Below are 14793 nucleotides of genomic sequence, written 5' to 3'. Positions count from 1 at the left end.
TCAAAGTTGACCTATTTCTATAAATAACTCTCAAGTTACCATATGCCTTTTGCAAACAAGCAGACACATGGTCCGTAAATCGCATATCTACATCAATCCAGACTCCCAAATCTTTAGCCTTGTCGCATAAATTGACGATATCTGAACCAACCATTATCGAATAACCCTCATCCAAAAATCTGATCCTGTCACCTTTTCTCCCAAACAACATGGCAACGGTCTTATTCACATTGAGCTGCAGGCAGTGCCGATGTTACAATTCCTTGATAACATTTAATTCGTAGTTCAGAGCTGAAATTGCCTGAGAAGATTCATTTAAAAAGAAGGATATATACAGCTGAGTATCATCGGCATAATTATGAATGAAACAAAATTGAATGAACTTTTCAAACTGTGAAATGTAGATAAGGAACAATATCGGTCCAAGAATCGACCCCTGTGGTACACCCCTCTGAATTTTGAGAGGAAATGATAAATTGCCATTGTAAGAAACTACTTGATAACGTTCAGCGAGATAAGAAACAAGAAGGAGAACCGAAGCATCACCAAATCCAACATGTGCCAATATTGCTGCTAACAGTTTGTGATCGAGACTGTCAAATGCCTTAGAGTAGTCTAAAAGTGCGAGAATAGTGAGTTTACCCTTATCAGTTGCCCTAATTATGTCATCGGTGATGTTCAGCAAAGCCGTGGTACAGCTGTGATTTTTTCGAAAACCAGACTGGGTGGGAGGAATAATCTTATTAGAATTCAAATGTGACCAGAGTTGTTTGCACATGATCTTCTCCAAAATTTTGGACAATGTTGGCAAAATGCTTATAGGTCGTAAATTGTTCAAGTTCCTTGGATTAGACACCTTTGTCACAGGCAGAACAACTGCTCTTTTCCACTGGCTGGGAAAGACGGATTTTTTTAGACAATAATTCAGAATATGAGTGATATGTGGAAGTATATGAGGTACACATAAGTGGAGGGTAAGTATATTTATGCCATCATAACCAACAGCTTTACTCTTAATTGATTTGATGGATTCCAAAACTTCAATCTCATCAACAGTACGGAATCTGAATAAGCAAGAAGCAGAACAGTTATCTCGGTCAGCATAAAAAGACAATAGATCGTCATCGGGGGACAGGTCAGGAACAGAGTTAATGAAATGTTCATTAATACGGTCAACATTGGCAAGAGAAGCGCTGAGCACTTTATTTTTTTGCTGAACAATACCCATTTTCTTCAGATGTGTCCAAGTAGTTTTGGGATTTCCGCTGTAATTAATGTACTTGTTATAATAAGCCTTTTTTTCTTTTTTGACAGCCGCAGTGATAATATTTCTTAGCTGTTTGTACATATTCCAGTCGGAAATCTCTCCCGATCTCTTAAATTTAGATAGTAACTGGTTTCTGGTCTTGATCATATCTCGCAAAGTATCGGTTAGCCAAGGTGAATAATTTTTAGAAATTTTGAATGTTTTGAATGGAGCATGTAGATCTAATAAAGTTATTATATTAGAGGTGAGAAAATCAACTTTTCCATCAACCGTTTCTATGTCGTAAACATTGTTCCAGGGAATAGACATGAGATCACATTTAAATTGATCGTAGTTAATATTCTTAAAATCTCTCGATGTCTTGAAAATTGGCCCTGGCTTCTGGAAGGCCAAATTGAAAATACAGTGTACGAGATCATGATCGCTAACCTGAGGGACTGGCAGGACAGAAGTTTTCACAACCAGATCGGGTGCAGAAGTTATTATGTAGTCAATTAACGTTGAAGAGGTCCGAGTAGTTCTAGTAGCCTCAGTTACCACTTGATGGAGGCCAACACCATCCAAGACCTGAATCAGATACTTAATCTCAATACTATTTTTATCAAAAAAATCCATGTTGAAATCACCTAGGCAGAGTACATAATCAGCACATGTTACCATCTCTGAAATAACTGACTCAAATTCGTTAATGAAAAGTTTATAATCAAAAGAAGATGGCCACTCTCGAACTCCCGATCTTGAAAATCAACCCCAACTGCTCACTCTCAATATCAAATTTTAAAATCTTAAAACTTAAGGTATTTTTAATGTAGATGCCGACTCCTCCCCCTCGACTTCCTCTGTCAGTACGTACAAAATTGAAACCATCTATAGCAAGAAGAATCATTAGATGATGAAGATTTTGATAATATTGTGGAAAATATCAACAAGCAATATGACACACTACAAAAGAATAAAGATCAGAGAGGGAAAAAAAGGAAAATTGAAAAACAATTTTATTACCCCACTAAAAAGTAGAATCTCTGAACATATTGAAAATGTAAATATGGTTTGATCATGTTTCAAATAATATATGTTTAACATTGCATAGTTTTTCAGGAAAGTGGTGATGCACTGCTGTTTTGCTTTAGGAAAATTTATTATTACTTTTCGCTTATTTCTTTTGAATTTATGTAATGTATAATATTTTAAGTCTTGTAGTTTTTTTATATGTTCTCGGTGGTGGGAGGTGATGGGGCAATATTAAATTTTTCCACTAACAAAGGGTCTTATCACTAGTTACATTTAGAATATGTTGAGTCTTATTTTTTTTCGAACTGACAAGTTGCTACTTCTTGTATGACTATATATGTTGGGAAAAAAACACAGATATAATTGATATTTTTCTTTTATTTTGTCCAAATAGAATGTCTGTTATCCTATTTCTGTATTTTTTTTATATGCTGTTTAGGTGTGGAGGGAGATGCAATAGAATTTCCAATTTAAGCTCAATAAATTTCTTTATCAGTAGTTGCTGTATGCTTTGATAGTTTTGATTATGTAAAAATGCTATAGGATCCGTAACTTTCTAACAATTATATTATAATTATACTAATAAGTGTCTATTTTTTGAGAATACATCCTTTGTACTTTTTTTGCAGAAATAAACTTGAATTGATTTTACCCTTGTCTTTATTTTTTTCAAAAGTCACACAATTATTCTCAATCAAGCTTCAAAACATTCATAGGAGTACTTCTCCTCCTATTTCTTTCTAATTACTTGGTGACTCTTTCAAAGCATTTCATGATTTATTTGTAAATGAACTCTACCTCGAATCATTATAGATTTATAGGGGACACCCATTTTGCTTTTAGTTAATACAACTGAAATTTGATTCGCAACCTTCAATATACAGAGGCATTGATGAACGATAAATTCAAACCATTACTCGACAAATTGAACAGTTGCTCAATTTCTACATCAATTGCAAACTCGTCCAATTTCGGATTCGTTTTCAAATCCATCGCCCCAGTTATATCTATTAGTGTCGGTAAAATCGTACCTGAAAGTATAAATTGATTTCAATGCAAATATGGGAATTCGGGATTAATTAGGAGATTTCAGAAAAGTAGGGAGGTTTACAGCTTTTGAAATCGGGAGGAATGGTAGCCTTCAATCACCCCAACCTAACAAACATTCTTGACTTGACGTCCATTTAGCGAAATTGAAATCAAAACGAATCAACAACGGTCAACTGCTCGCAGTTACGCATATCCATATTGATCATTAAAACGTAGCAATAAAAATTGCTTTCTAGAGCTGATAAACTAATATAGAGATTACCACCGGCTGAAAGGCAAATAGCAGAAACTCGTTCAAATATTTTAATATAGTCAACAAGCAATGACTCATTAATTACCTTCTTTTACAATCTGTATATAAGCAATAATAATCGCTGTTTTCGTAATTTAATGAAATAACAACCTGAAATGCGACATTTTAAAATTGTAATACATTCGAAGGTAACACAGTATCATAAAGAGGATCTTTGGTAACATTACCATTACATGAAGAAGTTCGTTCTTCGTTCGAGAACAACGCGGTCGCGGGAAAAGTTGGCCAGAGAAAAGATAAAGTTTTGGCGGGAGATGCGCTGCACTCTGATTGGTCGATATGATTTGGCATCTTGGAGACAATTAATGTATGCTCTTTTTTGATAGCTATCTAGTGGCGTACTATGATTTTTTCCTACAGGTTCATTTGTTGAGCTATAACATAAAGTTATGTTTTTTCTTATAAAAACAGTAGTTTAAAACGACTGAGGGCGATGTATCATATATTTCTGAAACAGCAAAAAATGGCGATTCTTTATAAGTCATTTCAAACTACTGTTTTCATAAGAAAAAACATATCTTTATGTTATAGCTCAGCAAATAAACCTGTTGGAAAAAATCATAGTACGCCACTGGATAGTTATCAAAAAAGTGCCTGGTTTTCATTTCAAAATCCTAGAACAATCAGAAACAAAGATAATGACCAATGTTGAAATCGCCCAAAGGGTATAGCCGGGTTTATATGGAAAATCTGCCCCCGCGACTTTTTCGATTTAAACACAGGGGATCGATTTGACATCAAACAAAAATAATTCACCCCGATTTTCAGCTGTTTATCTCCAAAGTTTCCCGAATTTTTCGAAATAAACTGTTTTTTCAATAAAATAATTTTTTTCGACTAAAATTCAAAATTGGTTGATGGTGATTTTTTTTATCGATTTCAGTAGTAAGAGTGATGAGGAAGACATTTCATTATGACTCTCAGTTGAAAATCTTATTTTTGAGAGCAGATATAAAATAATAATATATATTTTTTTTATGTTACTTAAAAGTGTCCACCACGAAACTTTGTCAGAAAATGTCTTTCGTAGTTATCTAACCTCAAGAAATTTTTCATTTTTTTTGAAGTGGTGGAACATAATAGAAAAAAATAAGTTAACATTATTCCTATAACAATAGTTATAGGAAGTTATGCTCTATATCAGAGAATGAATAAAAAAAGACAAATATTTTCACTTGTATATCACACACGCAGAGTTGCCACTTGCTCATTCATAAGTTTGCTGAATATCATAGCTCTTAAAAGTTTTACGTTCCTAACCACCCTGATCTCGACAGATAAATTATTTGTACAAAGCGTAACGTAATATGGAAATGAACGTCGGAATAGCTCGGATGTAAATACAGGCGGAGTAAGGGTTCCTTTGAATCGAATATTCAAATTATGGACATCAGAGCGGAAGGATATTTTGTTGTAGAGGTATGGAGGAGTTCGGTTAATTAGTATTTCCATAAATAGTATAGAAGCATGAAGAGATCTTCTTCTGTCTATGTTGAGCCAATTGGCAGAGTAGACTCCCAACAAACACAATATACATCAGCAACTGTACAAATACTGCACTACAAGTGCCATCAGAATGCAGCACAGAGATTGGTGCACTGAAAGTGCACAGTTTCTGTATTGATTATTCTGCAATTTCAAAATGCAGTTTTTGATGTACAGTAACTGCACAATTTCTGTATTGATTATTATGCATTTTCAAAATGCAGTTTTTGATATACAGTGACTGCACAGTATCTGTATTGATAATTCTGCATTTTCAAAACGCAGTTTTTGATGTACAGTAACTGCACAGTTTCTGTATTGATAATTCTGCATTTTCAAAATGCAGTTTTTGATATACAGTAACTGCACAGTTTCTGTATTGATAATTCTGCATTTTCTGAATGCAGTTTTGGATGTACAGTAACTGCACAGTTTCTGTATTGATAATTCTGCATTTTAAAAATGTAGTATTTTATATACAGTTACTGTACATTCTCTGTATTGATGAAACTGCATTTAATAAAATGCAGTTTTCGATATACAGTGACTGCACAGTTTCTGTATTTATAATTCTGCATTCAAAAGTGCAGTATTTGATATTTAGTTAGTGTACAGTTTCTGTATTGAAAATTCTACATTTTAAAATGCAGTTTTTGATATGCAGTGACTGCACAGTTTCTGTATTGATAATTCTGCATTTCAAAAATGCAGTATTGATACTGCATTTTGAAATGCAGTTTTTGATATACAGTAACTGCACAGTTTCTGTAATGCTGCAATGCGTCCAGTGTAGGTAGGTACGATCGGTTGAGTACGTTATTGCTGATTATGCCCGAAAGGTCTGTCCTTTGTTGGAAGTTGGAACGTTTAACGTTAGTCGTTGGGCGTTGGCCATATTGTTTTAGATCAGATTCGGATAGAGAGTATAGAGTTATAGTGAATTGTGTGTGCACAATTAGTGAAGTGTGTAAAGAAGTGAAAAGACTGACTTTACACTGTTTTTTGTTGTGGTAATAGAGTGCAAGGTGCATTTTTACATGATGATGGATTCATAACGTGCAGAAGGGACTATTGAAATATGGTGGAGAAACATGTACGAGAGAGGTACGAGATGCTTAAAGCGAGAGGAAAATAAATAAAAACTCACATTCATATATTCTAGCCCAACAAACAGCAACTGCACAAATAGTGCACTACAAGTGCCACCAGAATGCAGCACAGAGATTGCTGTACTGAAACTGCACAGTTTCTGTATTGATAATTCTGCATTTTCAGAATGCAGTTTTTGATGTACAGCAACTGCACAGTTTCTGTACTGATAATTCTGCATTTTCAAAATGCATTTCATGATGTACCGTAACTGCACAGTTTCTGTATTGATAATTCTGCATTTTCAAAATGCAGTTTTTGATGTATAGTGACTGCACAGTTTCTGTAATGATAATTCTGCATTTTCAAAATGCATTTTTTGATGTACAGTGACTGAACAGTTTCTGTATTGATAATTTTGCATTTTCAAAATGCAGTTTTTGATGTAGGGGAGACTGGGGAGGGTTGATACGTTTTTTGGAATTTTTATTTTGGAAACTAAATTATATGAAGAAACAGAACTTTTCTTATATTATATAATTCTTCAATTAATCGTTCAACAAAATAAATATAGAAGTCTCATAACATAAACATCTTATTCTGTACAGAATGTTGAACACAAAAACATGCAAACTGTCTCAAGCCTCTCCACATATGGGAGGATTGATACGATGTACTGGGAGGTATGAGACACAAATTGAAAATATAAGTTCCATTGGCATCACTTGCAAATGTCACATATAAACATTTTTGTGCCTTTTCTAACACCGGCAAATTCTTCGTCGTGCCATTGCGAGCACACCTGACACCTGATCTAGAATTCGTTTGATCTAGAGGATGGAAATGAACCATTCCAATATATATAGGCTACATCTTCGCCCTCTCAGTCATATTCTTCAACCGTGTCATCCTCATTGTCCGAAATACCCCGGTCTACATACTCTTTCTTTCGTATACCTCTTTTGTTTGATTTTCTTGGTTCTTGTTCTGCCTCGGCTATGTATGCTGCTGGATGTACTAGGATTATTTAGCTCAGTAGGTAGGTCAGCAATGATACTGGCTTGCTTTGGACCCATAGGTGTAGAAAAATCAGGAAATGGTCGGTTAGTCACTTCCGCACAAGAAAAGTCGGCCTCGTTAAATACATGGGGTTTGTACGGATAAATTCCAGTTGTTAAAAATCCCCTTGATATGTTGGATGGTGAAAACCCCTTCATATAGGCCTATCCAACTAGCTACGGAATATTTTGTGGAGATGATACATGTATCAAGCCTCCCCACGAGAAATGTCTCAAACCTCCCTGAAAGCAATTTTTAAAGTGAATTATGTTTTCATCTCATACTCCTATATTTTGAAAACCGAATAAAACTGTAAATTGAGTAGTTTTATGCATATTTCCCAGTGAAATGTTTGTTTATGCCGAAGAATTAATGCATGATCATAAAACACTTAGGTAACTTGAGTAAAAACTTACAATTTCTCACCTCGAAACACTCTTTGTTGAATATTTCACAAACAAACTACTGTTAGCCTTACATATTAACGTCACGCAATGCCCTCTGCCAAAGAATAGTGTTCACTAGTGTAATACTTTTGAAAACGGCTACATACCGCAGATATAAGCCTGTATCAAGCCTCCCCATGTATCAATGCTCCCTAGTCTCCCCTACAGTAACTGCACAGTTTCTGTATTGATAATTCTGCATTTTAAAAATGCAGTATTTTATATACAGTTACTGTACATTCTCTGTATTGATGAAACTGCATTTAAAAAATGCAGTTTTCGATATACAATACACAGTTTTTGTTTTTACTATTCTGCATGTCAAAAGTGCAATATACGACATACAGTTAGGTACTGTATAGTTTCTGTATTGATAATTCTGCATTATAAAAATGCAGTTTTGACATACAGTGACTGCACAGTTTCTGTAATGATATTTCTGCATAAAAAATGCAGTATTCGATAAAGACTTACTGTATATTTTTGGTATCGATAAAACTTCATTTTAAAGATGCCGTTTTTGACATACAGTGAGTGCACAGATTCTGTATTAATACTTCTGCATATAAAAATGCAGTATTTGATATATAGTACTGTACACTTTCTGTATTTATAATTCTGCATTTCAAAAATGCATTATTTGAAATACAGTGACTGTATAGTTTCTGTATCGATAATTCTGCATTTCGAAAATGCAGTTTTTGATATACAGGGACTGCACAGTTTCTGTATTTATAATTCTGCATTCAAAAATGCAGTATTTGATATTTAGTTACTGTACAGTTTCTGTATTGAAAATTATACATTTTAAAATGCAGTTTTTGATATGCAGTGACTGCACAGTTTCTGTATTGATAATTCTGCATTTCAAAAATGCAGTAATTTATATAGAGTTACTTCAAAGTTTCAACAATGTTAATTCTCCATTTTAAAATTCCTGAGAGAAATAAATATCATTTTTTATACCTACCAAATTAAACAAGACAGAGCCTACAGGATAGTTGTCAGACACCTTCATCCCAGTATTCCAACAACTGACATAAAAGCAGACATAGAAAAACACAGACATAAAGTCAGGAACATCAGTATTATAAGAAATCGAATGAAAAATCCACTTCCGCTTTTTTATGTGGACTTGGAACCAAACGAAAAAAATAAAGAGTTCATCTTAAATCAGAAAATAAGCATCGAACAACCAGAAAAAAAGAAATTATACAATGCACTAGATGCCAAGAATATGGACACTCCAAAACTTATTGCAATAGACAATACATGTGCGTGAAATGTGGTAATCAGCATGATTCTAAAACTTGCCAGAAACCAGAATCGACTCCGGCAAGATGTGCATTATGTGGGGCTAATCATCCGTCCAACTACAAAGGATATAATAATGATGATGATAATAATAATAATAATAATAGTTTATTAATCCCTTAAGACACCACGGTGTATGAGAGAAGTCATTATACATAACAATTCAGCCCTCATTAACAATTTGGGGGCAATCTTGATAAAATTAATTTACAGAATAATAACATTTACTTAACAATATATTTTTCATTTTCTTTTTGAAATGTACATAATTAAGGGACTTTATAGTTTTTGGTAAACAGTTATACATTTTAATGCACGATACAATGAAAAGAAGATATGATACCGCGCACCAGTGGGCGTGTCTAATTCCAACAAGTGACGTCACCTTGTGAGTTCGGTTCGGCGCCTGTTAAACGTTGTTTGCGAATGTTTTGATAGTTTTTTCATTTTCCAAGGCATTTTCAGTGATTAAATTTAATAAAATGAGGTGTGCTGTCTATGGATGTGGTGTCGACAATCAGACGAAAGGATTTTCGCCTGATACGAAGTTCTTCAGCTTCCCAAAAGATAAAGAATTGGAAGCTAAATGGAAACATATTTGCAAAAGAAATGACAAATTCAACGTGAAAACTGCTCGGATTTGCTCCAAACATTTTTGTGATGAGGATTATGAGCGAAACCTGAAACACGAGTTGCTCGGATACAAACCAAAAAAATACAGACCCCTAAAAAAGGAAGCTATACCATCTAAAAACTTACCGCTACTTCAAGAAAAGAGTCCATCTCGCAGGGAAGAACGCAGTAAGAATAGGGCACAAGAAAGGAAAAGAAAGGAGTTGATAAAAACTGTTTTGGAAGAGTAAGTTATTTTGGGGGTTGTACATTATGTCCTATCATTAGATATATACATCATTTTGTAGGTATTTTTCATTTGGAATATAATATTTAGCAGTACACATAAGTATTGGGTTATTTGTTTGTATACTAATCTGTTTTGGTTTGGTTTTCACACTCATCGTTAATTTGAAGCTGTTGGCAAAATCAATAGCCTATTTTTAGCGAGCAGTATTATTCTCAATTGAGAAACCGGCTCCTAGCATGTCTATATAATTAACAAACCCTTGCTCAGTTGTCCCTTGCATGCATCATGTAATAAATAATAATAGGTATTTTGTATTTGTAGAGTCAATGTCTCGGATGGTGATAGAATTAACTTTAGTATAAGTGAATATCATGCGATTAATGAGGAAGTGGATTTGGTAGATGCTCGAGTAGATGTATCTACTCGAGAAATAGGGTACATATTTAATACTTTCATCATAAGCTGTAGTTTGATGTTTTAGTATTCTTGGTTTGGTTTTAATTTCCTTTCTTAATACCATTTTTCAGAGTCAATACTGACACACAAGTAGATGATCGTGATAGAATAATAGCTAGCCTTCAAGAAAAATTGAAAATTTTGGAACATAGACAAGATATTATAGGAAAGCTATTTAGCAGTGAACAACTAAAAAAACTTGAGGGATCAAAGGCTCGCGTAAGATGGTCTGTCGAAGACATTTCAAAAGCTATCGTAATATATTCTGCTGGTCCCAGATCATACAGGTTGCTCTTGAAGAAAGGGTATCCTTTCCCTGCAGTATCCACTCTTCGATCCTGGCTCAAAAAAATTCAAATTTCTCCTGGAATATTAAAAAGTGTTTTTAATATTATGAAGCTATCAGATATGAGTACTCTGGATAAAGTGTGTGTTATATCATTTGATGAAATAAAAATTAGAAAATGTTACCTATATGACACAGTCAAGGATGAAACTTTGAAGCCATATAGCTATGCACAAGTAGTAATGTTAAGGGGACTTTTCAAAAGTTGGAAGCAGCCTATATTTTATGATTATGATTTCAAGCTTACTAAGGAGAAATTATTTGAGATAATCACCTTTGTGGAATCCTCAGGTAATTAATTAATTCTAGAAAATGAATATGCTTTTTTCGGTATTTCAATTTCTTATGAAACAATTTATTGAAAATAATTTCTTGCAGGTTTTCAAGTTGTGGCTATGGTGAGTGATCTGGGAGGTGGAAATAGATCTCTTCATAGTGAACTGAATGTGAACCATAATAACACTAGCTTCACAAATCCTTGTAATGGTGAACCAGTTTTTGTATTTGCTGATGTTCCCCATCTGATGAAGTTGATAAGGAATCACTTTGTTGACCATGGGTTTATAGTAAATGAGAAAGAAATAAATAAAACCACAATTGAAGAACTCTTGGAAGTCACAAGCACTTCTGACTTGAGAATAACACACAAAATTTCAAAAGAGTCCTTAAATCTACAAGGAGCTGCCCGTCAAAAAGTAAAACATGCCACAAAGTTATTTTCACATACTATATCATTGGCCATTTCTCGATGTGGAACAATGGGGTCATTGAAACAACCAAACTGGGTAGAATGTGCAGATTTCTTCAAATTAGTATGTTATTGTTTGTTCAATTCCATCTTCAATAATAGTTAGCTATTCATATGTCTTTTAAGGTGAATGATTGGTTCGATATATTGAATGTACGAGTTCCTAAAAGTGACAGTAGAGATAGAACCAAAGCTTATGGACTTGCATTAATAACTCAAGACAGTATACTCACTAAAATGAACGATACTATGGAGAACATGAGAGTGAAGGGCAAAAGTACTTTACTTCCATTTCAGAAAGGTACAGTATTATATCAGTAATAAAGTTTTTGATACCTTTATAGCCTTCTGTATCAAATTTTCAAGTTTTCTTTGTTTCAGGTGTAATTATGACAAATAACTCTTTGAGATTGTTATTTGAGCATCTGAAGGCAAGATTTTCCACAAAATACCTTCTAACATACAGGCTAAACCAAGACGTTTTGGAAAACTTTTTTGGAGTTATACGGGCTAAGGGAGGGCTTCATGATCATCCAGATGCCCTTGAGTTTAAATACAGGTTGAGGTCCTACATTCTCGGTAGAAATGAGGGCTCCCTTTCAAGTTTTGGAAACATTGAGGAGGATGACACTCCTGATTTACCTATTGAGGAAGTTAATTTATGTGGACAATATTTTTCCTCAGTTGACGAAAACAAAGAACCCGAGGAGTCTACTGACTCAATAGCACTTAACTCAGTTGATATAGAACTGAGTGATGTTCAGTATGACGGATTGGAAAACCTGGCTGGGTATATTTGCCATAAAATGAATCATCTTGATACCTCTACCTCTACAACTTCTACATCGAGCTACACCTGGGTTTCACATTTGAGTGAAGGAGGCTTATCTCCAGAATTTATGATCCAGTTGGAAGAACTTGAGAAAATATTCAGATCTGTAAATAAGGACAGTTTATTGATCTCCAAGAATTATTTGAAGAAATTAGTTGCAATGAGTTCTCATGTGTCGTGCGAAGAAAAGACCAAATTGCTGTTTTTTCGTTCTCGAATGTTTTTTAGAATGAGGCAGTTGAATCATGATTTACAAGATGTTGCTATTTCTAGAAAACGAAAATATAAAAAAATAATAAAATAAATATATGTACTAAGTTCTTACATCGTTTTATTTCCAATGATATTATCAGTAAGATTTATCAGAGGGTTGGTCCAAGTCTAAGTCTAGTTTTTAGGTAACAATTGTTTTCAGCTTTGTTACGATTATTGTCGCCTTAGTTACTAGACCTTAACTAAAACTTAGATCTAGATAAATACTGCCTTCATAAATTTTTATTGTTCATAGGAGAACACAGTAGGTAGTCATGCGATTATATTTTGAACTCTGCACCTACTGATCTACTAGAAGTTGTATTTGACATTTATAGTTTTCTAGAGAACTAAAATTGAACTTGAACGGGTGATATATCAAACTTTCTGAATTAATTAAAATATATGACAGGTTTTTTATTTGGGAGGAGGCTTTTGTAGTTTTCGGAGCATATTTACATAATTTTGTTGTTTTAAAATAATGCCCTGTATACGAATTTTCAGACATATTTTATAGTGTCATAAGAGGGAGGTTGAAGCTTCTAAGCCCCCCTCAAGCTATGCCAATGGTCAATACTTTATTATGCAAGAGGAGAAATCATTCTTTTTCACGTTGAGGAGCGTCTTATTTTTTGTGGCATCTGGGTTTTAGGAGAGGTGAAAAATATAAGCGGACACCCTGTATTTGCTTAATTTGAGTTCCATAATTTTGCATCACAAACAAGTAGTAACTTTGAAACCTTCTAAACAACCAATATTTCAAATTTCTACTTGCTAATATTGAAGCGCGCCATAAACATCTCACAAGATGACGTCATGCGCGGATCGGACGAATTTGGAACGTACGTATCATATCTCTTCTTTTCATTGTATCGTGATTTTAATACACTGATAGGACGGAGAGTTCTCAAACCTTCGTGTCCTATGCTTCGGCACAAGCAGGATGTCCTGATTTCTTGTCTGATATTTATGGTTATCGGATAATTTGGACCATTTATCAATATTTTCCTTGGCATAAACCAAACATTTTAATATATGAATGCATGGCAATGACAACAAACCGTGAGCAATGAGTGAGGTCGACATGATGTACGAGTACTGAGATTGAAAATTCGACGTATAATTCGTTTCTGGGCAACAAAAGATCTGTTGAAATCTACACAGTTACCCCAGACTAGGATCTTATAGGAAATTTGACTATAGGCAAGGCTATAAAATAGACTTGAATTAGTGAACTGAGGGGCAGGGAATCCTTTACTCTATTTATGGCAAAGAATGAAGAGTTCAGCTTTCTGCAGAGCATATCAACATGCGTGGACCAGCTCATTCTTTTATCCATGTATATACCCAAGAATTTACACTGGTCAGAAGAAGTATTCACGAAATTGGAATAACGTAACTCTAACGTATCATCAGGAATGCCCCTTGAACCAAAACACATGCAAACTGTCTTGTTCACATTTACAACAACTCTGTTAGCCCGGCACCAACAAGTGAACTGCCCTATAATAGATTCACACGCATAGCGAAGCTCCTCCCTACTCCGTGCTGAAACCACAACCGAAGTGTCGTCTGCAAAGAGAACCAACAAAAAAAGAGCAATGTGAAGAGGTAAGTCATTTATGAACAATAAAAACAAGAGTGGTCCCAGAACGGAGCCCTGAGGAACCCCACAATCCACATCAAACATTTCCGAATACGTTGAACCCACTTTCACGCGCTTATGCCTTTGATTTAGATAACTAAGCAGCCAATCAAGAAATATTCCCCTGAAACCCAGGTTGTAACATTTAGTTAGAATAAATTCAAAAGAAAGCGTGTCAAAGGCACAAGAAAAATCAAAAAATAAACCAGCAACAAGTAGGTTTCTATCCATACATTCGTGCACACATTCCATGAAGTCAAGAGCAGCAGTCTGGGTTGACCGACCACTTCTGAAGCCGTGCTGGGCTGGACTCAGTATTTTGAACTTATCAAGATATTTCGTCATTCTAGTGAAAAAAATTTTCTCGAAAACTTTAGATAAGACGCTTAAGATGGAAATGGGACGGTAGTTGGTGATTTCCTCCAGGCTGCCGCCTTTATGAATCGGTATAACTGTGGATTCCTTAAGAGCATTTGGAAATTTATCAGAAGAAATTGAAAACTTTATGATATGAGCAAAATAATCGCTCATTACCTCAGCAATAGATTTAACAACCCTGGTTGAGATTGAATTTGTCCCAATACAATGCTTGTTTTTTAAGCTCTTGATAGAGTCCAA

At 34.6% G+C, this 14793-nt stretch overlaps 1 protein-coding gene across 3 annotated transcripts in view; it reads right to left on the bottom strand.

The window, feature by feature from the left end:
• The window catches only part of LOC123312538 (insulin-like growth factor 2 mRNA-binding protein 3), a 341679-nt gene that overhangs the window by 31786 nt on the left and 295100 nt on the right, over positions 1 to 14793 (bottom strand). The window contains exon 4 of one of the 3 annotated variants that reach the window (XR_006537642.1): positions 1697 to 1834. The exons of 1 other annotated variant lie outside the window; for it this stretch is intronic. The gene's annotated coding sequence lies outside the window, so the exon portion shown is untranslated. Of the gene's footprint in view, positions 1 to 1696; positions 1835 to 14793 lie in introns of those variants that run through there. One more of the 3 variants, XM_044897020.1, reaches the window with a different exon arrangement.

This window comes from Coccinella septempunctata, chromosome 4 (assembly GCF_907165205.1).
Source record: "Coccinella septempunctata chromosome 4, icCocSept1.1, whole genome shotgun sequence".
Taxonomy (NCBI): domain Eukaryota; kingdom Metazoa; phylum Arthropoda; class Insecta; order Coleoptera; family Coccinellidae; genus Coccinella; species Coccinella septempunctata.
The sequence above is the reverse complement of the archived record's forward strand: the minus strand, read 5'-3'. Positions and strand labels throughout refer to the sequence as shown.